The following is a 17728-nucleotide window of genomic DNA, read 5'->3' on the forward strand; positions in this document are numbered from 1 at the left end:
CTTTCAGGTTTGTACTAACTGGGTCATGGCATCCTGTTCACTGTATTCTACAGCTGAAAGTCCATTGCCTGATTGACACCACCAAGTACTTGCCTGGGTTCTTCTATTAACTCAAAAGTGCTTCCAGGATCAGATCCTCATTTTATCCCTGAGCTTGGGAGTGGTTGAGGAGAGTGAGCATGGGAATTCCAAATGTAAGAGACATAAATTAAAATTGTAAGGAAGTCAGTCTGAAAAGATGGCAGAGCTGATGTAGAGAAGGTCATATCTCATGTCAGACTTGGGAGAAGAGGCAGAGATCTGCTATAGCCATGCTTACATGCTTACAAACAGCAGAGCCCATGGGATGTGGCACTCCGTTTACAACCTCGTTACTCCCCACGTAAGCTCCAGACTGAGGAAAATTGGACTTTCTTGGGGGGAACTGGTACTTTCAAGCTGTGTATTTCTTTCTCTTGATCAGATTCCCTGAGGTGACTCTTGGTGTGTTTTCTCAAAGCCAGCGTTACCTACTTCATCTTGGCATCCAAAGGGACCAAGTGTCACTATCTTAATTCAACTCAGGCACTGATCCAACTTGAGATTGAGCCTTGAGTGAGGCAAAGACTGTCTCTGCTCAAGAAGAGGACCCCTAGATTTCTGTTCAAGAGGAGGACACCCAGATCTCTAGCCCAGAACCAGATACCCCACAGTCATGGTGCTCTTCAGCCTCTGACACATTAATGACCTAGGGAACTTTCTCACCCATTAGTCACTCTCTCTGCATACCCTAAGTCCTTGTGCCAGCTTTGTCATGGTATCTAGGTAGGGAAAGTGTGGCCAAGGTCATGGTGGCCTCCATCTTCACATCTGGAAGGATGAGAAGGTATAGAAAATAACAGTTGATAAAACTGAAGTGATTTGCGATACTGGGGGAAGGAACAGACCTTTTCATCTTGAAAAGCTATAACATTTGAAAACCCAGAAATGGATACCAGGGAGAGCAACGATTATCTTTATATCCCAGCTACCAAAATCGGGAGGCAACTGAGGAGGCTTAAAGAAACAAGACAGATAAGCTGTTCATAGTAATATATGAGTGTGCACAAATTAGCTCCCCCAGCCCCATGTGGGGCATTTAGCAGATCTATGTGAGTATGGAAGCTCCAGCCATGATGAGGAGCTCTGACTAGATCTGGTCCCAGGGTCAGGTAGGGAAGCATTGTTCATACCATTCAGCCAGACTCTGTAGTGTTCTGGCCAGCAGAGTCATAAACTAGATGGAGAACTTCCAGGAAGGTCAGCAGGACCCTTCTGGAGTTGCCATCTAGGGGTTTTATGGAGAGAGCAACAGCATACGCAGAGGCTGGCCACAGTCCAGATGGGGCAGGTTCCTGGTGGAAAGGTCTCCGCACAAAAGTTCCTGTGGGGCAGGAAAAGAGTGGCAGTCCACAGAGCCCTTCAGCTCTGAGGTAAGTCTTCCAGAACTTAGAATTCCTGGATTGCAGAGGAGTTAAGAAGAATGTGCAACGCATCAAAAGCATTTCCCCAGGCTTTCAGATAGCCGCAGGAGAGGGGAGGTGCTATGAGTGGAGTTACAGACGGTTTGGTAATCTGTCTCATAATTCTTAATATGTTCAGAAACTGAGCACAGAGGTCTGATGTTTGCTAAGGTTCTGCTTTTATATGCAGAAGCACGAAATACCACGAGTATAATACATACCAGAGGAACAATGAATGGGTTGTTAAGTGAGCAGATGTGAACCCACCAGCTGAAGAAGACAATACTCTAGTATTTTCAGCCTCGGCGCTTTGCTCCCATCATCCCTTTCACTATCCTAAGCATACTCACTTTGTGACAGTGTATTGAAGTTTGCTCTGCTGTCCATGCCCACCCCTTTGAGTTGCCGTTCCACACTTAAAATTAATTATAAATGTAACAATGGAGATGAGTGCAGTGGACATGCTTTGCTTGTTTTCATTGTATACAACATTCTGTTGTTCAATATATGACAAGTTATCCTTCTGTCTGGAAGGATTTTATTCATTGATTTTTATTTTATGGGTAAATATGTTTCGTTTGCATGTGTTTGTGTCTGGTACCTATGGAAGGCAGAAAAGAGTGTCAGATCCCCTGGAACTGGAATAACAGGTAGTTGAGGGTCACCATGTGGATGCTGGGGACTGAACCACAGAGTCATCATTCCAGCCTGTTACCATTGTTATGTTGATGACATTCATGTTACTAATTTGTTTGTGATTCTGAATAGCATAACAGAGAATACTTTCACGTCTACCCATAGATTAACAGGTACCACAGTCTTTGATACAGGTGTTCAACATTTCTAAGTGGTTATAAGACTATTTCCACAGTGGCGTCTTAGCAGATCCCCTGCTGGTGAGATGTGACTATCCCAAGTTCTGGACCAACCGAGTTTCTCACCAGTTCTAGATCTCCTAATGCTGGTTTGTGTGTATGTGTGTCCATGTAAACTATCCGTAAGACTGCTTTCTTCTTGGCTGCCAAGGTGGCCATCTTTTTATGTGTTTATCATTCTAGCTTCCTTTCTTACATGCAGTGCTGTCAGCATATTCTGCTGTTTTTCCCCATGTTGATCTAGGTTCTCTCTACAGTCTGTATGCAAGTCTATGTTATATGCATTATAGTCGGCTGTCAGCTTATGGCAGTGTGTGTATTAACTCTGTGGTGACTTATTATTATGTTTTATTTATTTGTGTGTGGAGGGGTGAATGGGTATAGACTTGTGCCAAATGTAGAAGTCCGAGGACCACTTTAGGGAGTTGATTTTAACTTTGCACCTTATTATCTTTTGTTTTTGCTATTGTGCTTAATATTCTAGGCTAGCCTGCCCTTGAACTACTGGGTAATTCTGTACCTGGTTCCCATCTCACCATAGGAGTCTGATGCGTGCCACCATCCAGCTTCTGGGGTGGAACTCAGGTCTTCAGGCTTGCACAGTTCATCCCTTTACCCACTGAGCTACCTGTCTAGACTTAATGGTGATTTTTGATAGTTCTTATGCCTATTCTCATAAAAGATATCACTGTTTTCAATTGCAAAGTAGCATGATTGTGTCTTAATTAAGAAATTAAGTATGTTGTGAATGCATTTCTCCTTTGTTTCTATTGATTTAGATGTCTGAGATAGGATCTCATTATGTAGCCCTGGCTGACCTTGAACTCACTATTTAGAGTAGATCAGAATGGCTTCAAACTTATGATATTCTTGCTTCTGCCTCCTGAGTGCCTCCTGATTTCAAGAGGATACTGCTATGCAAGGCAAAAGTTTTAAAGTTTGGACCTATACATAGTGGTTTATGAGACAGGATTTCTCTGTTTAGCCTTGGCTGTCCTGGAATTTGCTCTGTAGACTAGTCTGGCCTCAAACTCAGAGATCCTCCTGTCTCTAGACTTTAGAGTGCTAGGATTAAAGACACGTGCCACTATTGCCTGCCAAGTTTTGACGTCTTTATTTTTTTAAATTAGAATATGTTTACATCATTTTCTCCTACCCACAATTCTCCCAAATTTATAGCCTCCAGCCTACTTTTTAAATTGTTATAAATAAACACACACATATACATATGCATATGTATATATAGTTACACGTACTCACTTGTATACATGTACGTATAAACATACATATGTACTCGTATATGTATGCATCACATATACATATAAAGTACATATACATATATGTGCATGTGTAAAATATAAATTTTGTTTTCCTAGAATGGATTTTTTTTTCATCATGTAACACCTTAAATTGGTCTCTCTGACTCCCATTACAAGAGCCCATGGGCTGACTGGCTTAGCAGATGTTGATTTCTCACAACTCTCAAGCCCGGGGTCAGCACAGGTCACTGCTGGTGGGGTTCCCTCCCTGCCTTCCCTGTGTTTTCACAAGGTGAAGCGATCCCAAGCTCCAACCCTATCAAAAGGACACTACTTCCACCTTGAGCCCCACTCTCATGACTTCATCTCAGGCCACCCACAGTTCAAACGATCCACCCAGTCTGCCATTACACTTGAGGATTAGACTCTAGGTCACTTTATGACACATCCACATTTATTTTTTAATTAGATAAGGGACTGTCTGGAGCATTTTCCCATAATATTCAGTGGGGCGCATGCTCTGACATCTGTGGGTTTCCATATAGGAATAATCTGCTTCTGGATTCCTTTTCCATCCTCAGTTATACTTGACTACATCTTCAAATCACAGGGCTTGCCAGTTGCTCTAATTTCAGAATCTAGAAAAGCAAACCTCGTCTTCTCTTAGTTTAGTTTTAGCTGATAACTTGATTTTTTTCACATAGTTTTTTAGAGCTCTATTGTCAAACAAAAATTATTTCTTTCAGGATCTTAAACTATCAATATTTTATAATAAAATAAAAGGTTTTTTTTTTTTTTTTTAAAAAGTTATATTTTTCCCTTTCATTTTCAATTTGTCTTAACCGCATGCTGATATAATTCTATAGTCTGCCCAGGGATTCTGAATCCTCAAATTCAACTGAAAATATTTTTAAATGCATTTGTACAATGTTGACATTGCATTATGTGTTATGTCCTAGAAGTGTTGGGTAGAGCATTGACCTAGCATGAGCAAAGGTTCCTTCCTGGCTGGGTGGGAGTGAATGAAGTCTGTGCAACAGTTTAAGGAAAGTTTACATCTTTCTCGTCATAGTGTTCTTTCCATGTATATAGTCTTTATTTAAGGTTTTGCCTTCAGGCTTTGTGGTTGTTTTACATAAGGATCTTGCCAGACTTTTGCTAGATTTCCTTAGTTACCCATTTTTGTTACCTCAAACGGTAACTTCTAAAATAGCATTCTGGCTATTATAGGTATATAACTGAAATTTTTTATTTCTTGTAAAATCCTTAATTCTTACAGGTGCTTCAGCATTTTCTTTGTAAGCAATCAGGCATATATGAATTATGATGGCTTTGTTGCTTTCTGGTCTGTGCCTTTTTGTTTCTTAGTCCTTTTGATTTTGTTGTTGACTAATATACAAACTAGGATACCCAGGAGGATGTGAAACAGTAAATATGGGATAAATACAGGATAAATACAGGCATCTTTGACTTGTTCCATATTTTAGGTAGACTGTCTTTACACTCCTTTACAGTTTTTCCTAGAGGTGTTTTGTAGGCACCTTCATCATATTCAGGTCGCATCCTTTTGCCAAGTATGATGTCTCACACCATCAATTCCAGTGCTCAAGAAACGGAAGCAAGAGAATCACAACTTGGGCTGCATAGTGAAACCCTGTCTCAAATAAGAAGACTCTGTTGCTAGTGGACTGACCTCAGAACTGTTAGGAATGGTTGTCCCTCTCTCAAATAATGTTGAGAGGCTCCTTTAGTCTACTCTTACGGTCAATAATGTTGATCAGTTTTCTAATCTTTATTCAATCTTATGTTCCTAGACTAATCCACCCTTGCTGTGATGCATTGCCTTTTCTGACCGCTGCTGAGTTCAGTTTGCTGGTGTGTTCTGCATTAGTGCCTATGAGTGGTACACGGAGTGCTGCTTGTGTGCTGTTCTTGTTTGCTCTGAAAGCAAGGGAGTTTGCACTTCATCGCTTCTGTTGCAGGGCTGTTTTGGACCTTTTATTCATTCCTTCTCTGTGCCCCCTGGAGGCCCTGAGGTTTATTTATCTCTCTCCATGATGTAGACTCCCTTAGTGTCTGACTTCTCCTGAGGTCCTCACAACAAAGAAGTCAGGAGCATGAAACTGGGCTGTCTGTTTCTTGGAATGTCCATAGATATTGAAGCTAAACCCACATCTCCCAAATGTGTCTTTGTTGTGAGATTGTTTTTTTGAAGGTTATTTTTCTGGGAATAAAAATGTAGGTGAATAAAATTCTCTGTTTACTTTGATTCCATTGTTTCCTTTTAAAATCAATATTTATTCTGCCATTTATTACTTTATATGACAATTTTCCTTTTCATATTGACCTCTAGAGCTTCATTTTCTCCTTAGTGTTCTATACTTTAATTATGCATTGTTAATTAGGCATTTCTTTTTGTTTATCCTGGTCAGAATATAGTCTTGAATCTGAGCGTCTTTTCTCAAATCAGTTCTGGAAAATTCTTAGCTATTTATTTTTCCATTATTTAATATTTGCATACTAGCCTAATTTATTTGATCATCCCTTCCCCCTCAATATTCTTTTCATTTCTTTTATACATATATTTAGATATACATATGACACATATATATCTCACCATTCCATATGTAGTTGCTTTTATATTCCGTTCATGGCTCTACCATGACCTGGGAAGCTCTGGTTCTTTCCCTTGGTATTTTCATTGACTGACAACTCAATGGATCTTACTGCCTATTTTATTTGGGGATATAGGTTTATCTCGCTTGAAACTTTATAGAAATTTCAATGTGTGCATTTAAAATACATTCCTCCCACCATGATTCAAAATTGTGTCCATAAGATGCCTAGATGTATTGCCAACATGGAACAATTTAAACTGAATTCTGAGCTTTAGAGTTTTGGGTTGTTGGTGTTTTGTATTAAAAAGATTTTTTTTTTCCCTCCTTTTTCGAGGGCAAGGGCAAGACTGGCTGGAGTCCAGTACCCACCTGTTTCACTTATCTTTTAAGAATGTGACCTTCAGGCTTTGGGAATCTAGCTTCAGGCAGGACTGCCTCACAGTCCTGTGGATACCAGGAGAGTTCATTCCCTTCCTCCAGCCCCAGCTCCAGGGCTTACTCACCTCTGAGGATTCATGGTTATTGTTCCTGTCACTGAAAAGTTCTATTTCTGCCTCATTAGCTCTGCTGTGCACTTAGAAGGATTTTATAAGCAACTGTTACTTCTTACCTGAAGCAGTTTCTGTGAGTACTTGCTTTAATGTGGGAAACTGCTGTACTTGAAGCTTGTTTAAAAATTTTTTTGTTTTTCGTTTTTCTTTTAACTTATACTGACTGAATACATAACACAATACATTATGTTTGCTTTTTCATCTAATTAAACTCTACAAGTCCCACAGTCTAAATTCTTTATTTGGCAGATGAACCTTGGATGGAATCCCCATTAAGAGGTTCAGCCAGGGATTCACAGCTGGATAGCAGCTAGGTGCAAATCAGGGCTGCTTTGCAGCAGTCACTCTGTCTAGTTCACATGGCGGAATATGCCGCTTGCTTTGCCTGTCTGTCCCCTTTGCCTGCTAGCTCCTACCAAGCAATTAGACCTTATTTTAAAGGTCAGCTCTCTGAGTCCAGGATTGGGGAAAGTCTTTCTGATCTTTGCTTTTCATATCATTCTGCACTTCTACCATTACATCTGCCATTTTCTTCTGTGCATTTATTCACCTGTATTTCTTCCTGATTGACAATGCTGTTAAGTGCAAAAGCCAAGTTCACCTTGTTCCTGATGGTACTTCACCTCCAAGATGGTGTCTTAAAGTAAGATGTTTAAGTTTACTTTTATGGTAGGATCTTACTGTGTAGATCAGGCTAGCCCAACATTGGCAATCCCCCTGCCTCAGCCTCCTGAGTATTGGGATTAAAGGCGTGTGCCACATGATAATCCAAGACCATCCTTTATCTTATTAAGATAGTCAGTAAAATGAAGTTCCTTGTGAAAGACTCATTGGTGAGGCTCCAGACTTCAGGATGTTACCCCGTGGGTGAACTCATGAACGGATTAATCCCTTTTAAGTTTTTTTTTTTTATTCCTCAGTAGAGATTGTGAACTTAATAAATATTCACATTAAAATAAAACTTAATCTTAATGCTTTCCTAGGGAGGAATAAAATTGAAATTATTGAGTACAAAAAATGATAAACTTTGCTCTTATCCATGGAAAACAGATCAGTAATAATAAAATGGACCTTAGTGGGGACTTTTCTTAGTGGACAGAGAGAGTTCCTGGTGGGAGGTTAGCATTTCAGGAAGCCCGAGTTTGGTGCTGAGCAGAAACGCCGACTGCCAGGCTTATGCCCTTGTCATTTACTTCAGGCTCCCTGGTAAATTGGCCTGAAGTGCTCCAGAAATCACTTTCTTGGTGGTCTGCTTCTTGGCTGGTGGCTCAGATGCTTTCTGTGGTCATCTCAGTCTCTTCCTGGGAGAGGATGTCACAGTTCTCACCTGTTGACAGTAGAAGGTAGAGGAGATCCCCTTTCTGCCAATACGGATAGACGGCAGTTCAGAAAGGGACATGGCACAACATAGGCCTTTACATTTTTTTTTTTTTAATACCTTAAAGCCCATGTTTTCAGCCATTCCCAGCAATTTATAGTGCCCAATTTTGGAATTTCCATATATTTCCCATGAGCATCAGACCTTTTCCAGATCTGATAGAGGTGGGTATGTGGTTCTGCCCAGACAGGACAGGGTGTAAGGGATGATCAGAGTGTGTATTCTGCATGGTTGAGTGCAGGTGAAGCAGGCACACTCTGTAACCAGAGCTCACTAGTTTGAACATATACCATTCTATTGTTTTTCAAGTTACAAGCCATGATTGTACAAGTTTACAACGGTGTCATATCTAAAGATATGCTGACAGATAGTGTCACCAGGCTGGAGAACCGGGCCCAGGGGAGAAAGGAGAGCAGCTGACATGTAGCATTTGCTAATTCATGTGTTGTGATTACTTGCAGTGAGCTTGATTTTAGGTTGCCAGTGTGAACATCATTGAAGCAAAGTTGGGAGAAGAGGCTGGCAATTGGCTTTTCTAGCTGGGTCCAGCTGATAATACCAGCTTAGAATATCACTACACGTGGGACTAAACATACTGAGGACTACTTGTTCACTGACCCTAAGGACTGGAAAGTCCCGTAGATAGCCCTGGTTTGCAATTGCTGCCTGGGAAGCCAAGTTTCATCGAAGTGGTTGTCGGGAATCTGGCCATTGCTGGGGTCTGCTGAGCTGTCTTTGTGAGAATCCACTGACTCTCAACCTGCATCTTTTTTCCATTTTATTACACATCAGATAAATAATTACCCTGCTGTTTGGACTACTTAGATTGGTAAATGGCAGAAAGAACAGCAGGATGGAACACTTGAAACAAGGGGACAAGGCTCCAGGCCTCTTACACTCAGACCTCCGGGAGCTTTCATCATAGCATGGTTGTTAGGACGAAACAAAGCATGTAACTTTTTAGATCAGTGCTTCTCAACCTGTGAGTTGATACCTCTTTGGGCTTGAACAACCCTTTCACAGGGGTCAGATATCAGATACTTATGTTACAATGTAGCAACAAAATAATTTTATGGTCAGTGGTCCACTGTTGTAGCTAGAGTCTGTAGTGCAGGCAGCAATGTGCATGATGCATGCATATGCTTTTAAAATAAAAACAAACACACACTAGTCAGTTCAGAACTTAGCTGAATGAAGAGGGCATTATCCTCCCTTTTTGTAGCATTCTGTATGTTCCTTGACTGTCCCTCAGATCTTTTCTGGAGGTAATCAATATACTGAAATTCAGATTTACAGTTCATTTGTCTTAAAATTATTTATCATATAACAATAGATTGGCTAGCTTTACCTATTCTTTAAATTTATATCAGTGAAATAACATTTGTTGTATTATTTACTAAATTTTGTTAAACATTCTGTTACTACAATAATTGACATTTGGGTATGTAACCATAGTCCTTTAAACTTGATTGAATTTATCTGTTGTTTAAGGTTGTGCTTCTCCTGTGAGACAGGCTCTCTTGTCTCACACTGTCTTTGATCTGGCTGTGGAACTGATGACAACGTGGAGCACAGGCTCTCTGTCTCAGCCCCACCCCACACCCGACCCCCAGCATTGGGCTTGCAAGCACCAGCCTCCACGCACAGCTTTTATTTTCTATAGTGACATTTTAGCATCTGTCGTACAACACACCATGATTTATGCATTTGAATTACTAAGCTTTTTCTACATCAGAAATTATTGCCATTATAATCCTTGTACATATCTACTATTAAGTAGGAACAAGAATTTGTCCAGTGTCAAAGACAATTCTTAAGTGGCCTGGCCAGCTTACAGTACAGGATCTGGCCTGCTTCCTGCTGTATTCTTTCACCATTCAGTATAGTTACATTTTATGCCTTGCCAATCATAGCATGTATAGATTGGAACCATTTTGATTGTGTGTGTGTGTGTGTGTGTGTGTGTGTGTGTGCACGCATATGTATGATGGGGAACAAAGGTTCATATCTGACGACTTTACTATCATCTACAGTATCTTTTCTATGAGAGGACCCAGGGTTTCTCTGTAAACTAAGCACTCATTGACTAGGTTTTTTGGACACTGAGCTCCCTGGATCTGCCAGTCCTGGGCTGTTCCAAAGTTGTTAGGATCACATGTGTGACCACTCTCAGCTTTTACATGGGTGCTGACTCAGGTCCTGATGCTTACATAGAGAACACTATACCCCTAGAGACACCTCCTAAGCCCCCACCTTGTTAGTCCTTTCCTTCCTGATTCGTTTGATGTCTCCTGTCACCCTGTCCTTATTACTCGTGTTATTGTGTTTTCTAGGACCAGTTCCTACTCTTAAAAGAAATGCTTTGAGGTATTTCACCGTTAGGTGACACATCAAATTTAGACTTTGTAAAAACCTGAATGGATGTTGAATTTTATTATATGATTTTCTGCATCTATTCCATTAAGCCTACAAATTGCATCTTTTATCTTTTAATGTGTTAAAAGACCGTTTTCTAGTTTTGTTAATTTTTTTTTCATGATTTATTGTTCTTCATAAACAGATACACATGAATGTGTGTGCAAATGTGTTTTTCTGTTCATTGGTTTCACAATGTTCAAATTATTGCAACTAGACTCACAAATGAAACCAGCCTGTGTTTTTATTTTCTTGATCTCTGTTCAACTAGTTGTCTAATCTGGTTTTATATATGATCCTTTAGGATGAGTTGTAGAGCCAGGCATTTTTTGCACATTGGTGTGATTCCCACTGCTGGGGAAGCTGAGGCAGTTGCAAGTCAACCTGGGCCACATAGAGCATGTCTTCAAAAGTTAAACTAATCAACAAGTTAGAGAATCCACGTATCTTTTACTCTTCTTTTGAGAACTTTATCTAATATTAAATCGTGTTTCCCCAGTGTTTAGTGGAATGTGGCCTGTAGTGTTCTGGGTCAGATGAAGGAAATCATCTAACTACATTGATGGCTGGGAGACCAAGGCCATTTTCTCGCTTTTGCTGAGGCGCTGACGGTTTAGACTTGTTTAAAAATTTGTTTCATCTGTTTTAAGTGTATCGACTGGAGTTCTTCACAGCCCTGCTGTGTTTTGTGTCTGTAGTAACACCTTTCCCCTTTATAACACCACTCACCTTTTTCTTGATCAGACCCCTGGACCTTTGTCCACATGTCAGGCTCTTCTGGACACCAACAATCTATTTTGTTCTACTTTATTTTTGTCTTCCAATTTTTTAAACCAATTTTTCCATTGTTATCTAAGTATTTTCATCTTTAGTAACTTTCAATCTTCCACTATTAAAAATGTACATTTAATAAGTAGGACTAAGCATTGAGAGAATGGCCAATTTCTTCCTTCTTACATATGTTTAACTTTCTGGTGCCCTTGAAATAGCCTGTTATATCAACTAAGGAGATGCATTTAAGCCCTCATATTCTCTGTGAAGTACTACTATAGCAGGAGTCCGCAAATCCTGATATTTCGTGTTTTCATCTTTCTAATGTCTATTGTGACTTATGTGTTATTTTAAAATGTTCTGTGCTTTGGTTTCAGTGAATTATTATCACAGTGTGCATGTGGTCAGAGGGCATGGTTTGTGTTACAGTTGGATTAGTATCTTGTAAAATTTGGTGCATATTCTTTTACATGTTGGATTTTATAAAGGTGCTGAACACATTTAAGAAGGTCAACACCTTACCTTCTCATAGCGACTGACATTTCTGTCAGTCTCACATACCAATTATTGATAAAATATGGTTTGAAATTTTCTACTGTATTGGTGAATTTGCAGTTCCTTCTTCTTCTTCTTTTTTTTTTTTTTTTTTTTTTTTTTTTTTTTTTTTTTTGGTTTTTCGAGACAGGGTTTCTCTGTGTAGCTCTGGCTGTCCTGGAACTCACTCTGTAGACCAGGGCTGGCCTCAAACTCAGAAATCCACCTGCCTCTGCCTCCCAAGTGCTGGGATTAAAGGCACGTGCCACCACCGCCCAGCCAGTTCCTTCCTGATAATTCTATCAGCTTTTGCTTCATATACATTTAAAATTGTAATAGTAGCACCTTTCTGATTGTGGCCATTTGGACTGTGTGTGTGTGCACGTATCTGTGTATGTGTCTGTGTGTATCTGTTTGTGTATTTGTGTGTACACATATACATGCATGCCTAGAGGCCAGAGGTTAATGTGGACTGTATTTTTGTTTCTCTTCCCCTTATTTTTTTACTTTATTTACTGTGTTTGTGTTTGTAACACAGGGAGGGTGGTATATACATGTCATTAGCTCGCCTGCAGAGATCAAAGGACAACTTTTGGGAGTTAGTTCCAGGAGTAGAACTCAGATCATCAGGCTCAGGTTTGTGCAGCAAGCATTCTTTTACCCATTGGGCCATCTCGCTGACATCTACCATGTTCTTAGACAGGTCTCTCTCACTGGTAAGGAGTTTACCAGTTGGCTACCCAGGCTGGCCACTGACCGCCCACCCCAGGATCACCCTGTCCTGTCTCTACTTCCCAATGTTGAGGTTCCAAGTATGCATTGCCATCCTCAGCTTTTTATGTGGATGCTGAAGGACCGAACTCAGTCCTTGTGCTTCCACGTGCAAGCACTTTACCCACAGTGCTCTGCTCACTGAAGCTTTCATTATCATTTGGTGTCTTTCAGAAATATTTTCCCCCTCAAGTGTATTTTGGTATTCATAGAACCAGACAATTTTTTGCTTACCTCCATCTTGTATTTTTTCCTATACTTGTACATTCCTAGTAGCCCAATATTTGAAAGCTAAACTAAATTAAGTTGAATTAAAAAGAATTCCATTCTGAACCCACTGATACTATGCCTTTGCCTTCTCTGTTAGGGTAAATCTCTTTAAAGCAAACCCTATGACTTAGCACAGTACGTTTTTGTGTGGGTGAATGAAGCAGAAAATGAAAGTTGTTCCAATATACTCAATGTATCTTAAGTTGGGCTCCTTGGAAGCAGAGGTCAAAAAGAATATTGTGAGGGGCTGGGGTCTCAGTATCCAGTGGTGGTTTACGAATCGCTGGGGCAGGAGTACCTTGAATTTCTGATCTTTTGTTCACTTCTTGAGTACTGGAATTACCGATGTATGCTACCATGCTTGGGTTTTACAGTGCTGGAGAGTAACCCAGAATTTTGTGCACGCAAGGCAAGCACTCTATCAACTGCTCTGTATCTCTAACGCTGACAGTTACACTTGTACTAGGGAGGTTTTTTTTTTGTTGTTGTTGTTGTTTTTTTTTTTGGCTGGCCTTTGGTGAAACCAGTAAAAATGAATAGAAATCAAAAATGTTAGGGCAGAGAACTGGGGAATGGGTAAGCTGAGTCTAGGAGAACTAGAACATGAAGCAGAAGTATCCCTCTCTAAGGTCAGGGGGCTACAGACCACGTCAAAGGGGTCCAGGTACAACGGTGGCATGGGAAAGGGACCTAGGCAGGACTATGTCTCACATCACCTTTGAAGTGGAGGGCAATGATGGAGATGCTGAGGAGAGAGCTTCTTATCCCTTCCCCCACCCTACCTCCCACCCTCACCCCAGTCGGCTTGCCTTGGGGTGAGAATCAAAATGGGAGCTGCACAGTGAGCTGGCTACTCCTGAGACAGAGCAGGAAGCAGGAGTGGGTTCTGCATTGCTTCCCTCAGGTCCACTGTTGCATGGCTGAGGACATGGGCCGAGTAGAAAAACTTCAGATCCTCAAGGAGAACTTAATAGATTTGTCAAGGACTGCAATTTCATCTCTGAAGAAAGGTGACACTGGTCAGGTAGAATGTCCCCCTGGGATGAGCTTTAATGATCTTCTACCTTTGGAAGTGTTACTGTCCAGAACAGCAAGCCAGCTTCCTGACAGAAAGCCTCCTCCCTAGGACTGGCTTTCGCTTGCTTGGAAAATGAGTTTTGAGCCTTTGGAGAGTCTAAGCAGTCTGTGGTGTTTCCAACACTGCCTTACTGTCCAGTAGCTAAGTGTGGTCTAATTCTGACAGATGGCTCTCCAGGGAAATGTTCCTTCAGATTGGATTATGCCTGCATGCCGAAATGCTCTAATTAAGGGGAGTCTAAATAAACATGGTGGGGGAGTGAGGAGGGAGCCGTTTCTTAGGAAGATGCTTTGGAAAGCAGCCATGTTTGCAGTCTTTATCTCCCCAGCCCCACTCTCCTGCTAGTGGGGAATCTAGGGCACTGCTCTGCTAAAGACAGGAAGCACTGGGTCAGTGGCCAGTCAGGCTTCATCTCGTGCAGAGCCCGTCCTGTCCAGTGCATCCCCATCTGGTTTCTTCCCTGGTTAATTGTCACAGGGTGAGACACCCAGAATACATGTTAATATTAAGATGAGCTTGACTGACTTTTAAAAATTCCAACTGACCTATAAATTCAACTATGCCACACATCGCTAACATTTCTCTTAGAAGCCTAGTACATCGGTTTTTACATTATTTAACACTGAAAGATACTCTTTTAACATTTCTTCTTCCTCCCCCACCTTCACTTTTTTTTTTCTACTTTTTTTTCTTCCTCTGGTCCTCCCTTCATTTTTTTCTCTTGTGGTATCAATAAAACCCAGGGCCTTGCACATGCCAAACTGTACCTCAAGCCTTCTATTGTAGGTGTGTGTGTGTGTGTGTGTGTGTGTGTGTGTGTGTGTGTGTGTGTTATGGCATTCATGTGGAGGTCAGAGAAAAACCGTAGATAAAAGTTCTCTCCTTTCTCTGTGTAGGTTCTAGGGTTTGAACTAAGGTCTTCAGGCTGGGCGGCAAGCATGTCACTTTTACCTGCTAAGCCATACATACGAGCAGCCATTCATTACCTTTTGAAATATTTACCAAACTGAAACCTAAATCACTACAGGGGAAGTACATGCTGGTGTCAGATATGTACATTGCATAGGTGGCTTGAGGAAAAAAATCTACCTTGCAAGTCAAGGAGTGACTTTGGGTCAAGAGTGGGATCTGGGTCTGTCTCTTAGCCTTCTCTCAGTGATTGTCTAGATGGAGGCAGCATTTTAGGCAGTGAGTGCATAATGGATGCTGTTGTTTAGAAGCTTAGAAGGGACAGATCATAAATAAATTGCACAGAGTACTTACCTGTGTGGCTGGCACTGGGACGGAGATGCCAGTGAGTGTTCCAACCTCCATGGAGGACATAACATTAAAGACTGCAAGGTAGGTTAGGAGTTTGCCTAGATTAGGAGGAAGTGTGCAACAAAGAAACTGGGTATGTAAAACGCCCTGCAATAGAAACAGTGTTGTCAAGTCCAGAGACATTTCATGCAGGGTGATTAAAAAGAGAACAGGGAAGAGAGACAAGAACTCAAGCAAGGTCATTAAGGAGGGAATTGTAGTCAAGAGGACATGTTTGGGTCTTGATGAGTCTTTTTTGAAGGATTTCGAGCCACCCAGTAGTATGAGTAGACATGTCTTCTTAAATCATTACTCTCTAGCTACACGCAGAATGGACTCTCACTCTGAGAAGCAAAGTCAGCTTGTTGTCAAAGGCTAGAGGGAGAGGGTTAACTCTCACCAGTGTGGTGGTCACAGACAGAGCAAACAGGCAGATTTAAGATGCATTTTAAAGCAGTCTTATTGAGGGATAATTGTCATCTAATAAAGTGCATATGTTTGAGGTATGCAATTTGACAATATTTGACATGTGTATACATTTGTGAAAACATTCCCCATAATCAAAGTAATGAACATACTCTTTACCCCAAAACTCTTGTGTCCCTTTGTAACCTCCCTGCCTCAACTGCCTGACACCCATCTTCACACCCTTAGGCAACAGGATCTGTTTTCTGTTACTCTGGATTAGATACCATTTTCTAGGATTTTATATAAGTCAGAATCATACAGAGTTTGTGTTAGCATCTCCAGTCAGAATAATTATCATGAGATTTATCCATCCTGATGTTTGTCTCTGTAGTTCCATCCTTCCCCTGCCTGGTACAGTTTCGTTTCAGGGACGTCCCCACTGCTGGCTGCTGGAAGGGCCTCACCTGGGGTTGAGCACTGGTTTATTTTCCGTTTGGGTTGTTACAAATAAAGTTGTCGAGAGCATCATGTTTTACATGGACACCTTTTTTCACACACTCACCTCGGAACAGGATGGCTGGGTTATGTTTTCGGCCTATGTTACGTTCCCCGAAGCTATGGCTTATGCTTTTATCCTCTCAGCATTTGCTTTGGAAAGGGAAAGTCCTCATTTTTGTTAAGTCTATTTTATTAATCTCATCTTTATTTTGAGTGTGCTGTTTTAGTAGTGTGCCAAAGGAATCTTTATATAACCCAAAGTCGTATACCATGGCTTTCTGTTCTTGAAGCTGTGTATTCTTACCTCCTACATTTCTGACTTTGATCCACTTGAGCTAATTTTGATATATGGATATAGTATGAGGTAGGAAATATTTTTTTGTGTGTGGTGTTCAATTGTTCCAGCAACACTTCTGAAAAGGATTATATTTTACCCACATAATTGCCTTTTATGTTCTTGAAGAAAATCAACTGATTGTATATTTCATTCTGGACTCTTTATTCTCTTTCATTGCTCTATTTATCTAACTTTATTCCACAATATTTGAATTGTAGATTTGTTAAGTCCTAAAGTCAGGCAGTCTGCATGCTCTAACTTTGCCCTACTTTTCCAGAATTGTTTTGGTTTTTCTACATTCTTTGCATCTCTGTATGTATTTTATAATCAGCTTATATATACATAATCTTTTGGGGATTGTGATTAAGATTGTATCAAATATAAAATCAACTGGAAACACTGAAATTTCAAAAATGCTGAGCCTTCCCAGTCACATTCAGTACATCTTCTTCAGTTCTCCTCAACCATGGCCCCCTGGTGGTTCACGGTTTTTCTTTCTGGTGCTTTGCTTTTCAGACTCTGGCTATATTTGTCTCTGTAGACTCCCAAGACCATGTCTTGATCTGGAGGAGCCATCTACCCTCTGCCTGGACTCCTGTGCTGTACCTTAGAAACTCTAGGTGTGAGCTCCACCATCCACTTTCATCTCCCATCTCTCATAGACCAAGTCTTTACTGTTTGATGTTGTGTTTTGGAAACCATTGTATCATTAAGGTCCCCTCCCAAAAGATTGATCTTGTGTTAAATTTGGAAAAAGACAAAGATGGGTGATTTTCTGGCTTACAGCACGAACAACCTAAAGAAAGATGTTGTGTTTAGTAAGTATCTGTCCTTAGGTAAAGCACAGGTGGGGTGTTTGTCACTGTCCATTGAGCCTGACTGACTGAGTTCAACCCCAGAGCCCACATGGTGGAAAGAAAGAACCAACTCCTAAAAGTTGTCCTCTGACTCCACCTGTGTGTACTCTCCCCACCACACATAATATACATATAAGTCAAATGTAAAAAGGGGGTCCTTTATACACATGAAGGATAGATGAGTATAAAACTGGAGTTTATAAGCAAGGCTCAAAATAGAAACATAAATTGTCACCATCCACTGTCTATGCCATTTTGGATATTAGACATTGGTAAAATGACTTAATATTATAATGTAGATAATAAACGAAATGGATGTGGGGTGAAT

At 40.7% G+C, this 17728-nt stretch overlaps 1 protein-coding gene across 2 annotated transcripts in view; it reads left to right on the forward strand.

The window, feature by feature from the left end:
- The window catches only part of Syt9 (synaptotagmin 9), a 170465-nt gene that overhangs the window by 67036 nt on the left and 85701 nt on the right, over positions 1-17728 (forward strand). The window lies entirely within an intron of this gene.

The sequence above is a fragment of the Arvicanthis niloticus genome, chromosome 1 (genome assembly GCF_011762505.2).
Source record: "Arvicanthis niloticus isolate mArvNil1 chromosome 1, mArvNil1.pat.X, whole genome shotgun sequence".
In the NCBI taxonomy this organism is placed as follows: Eukaryota; Metazoa; Chordata; class Mammalia; order Rodentia; family Muridae; genus Arvicanthis; species Arvicanthis niloticus.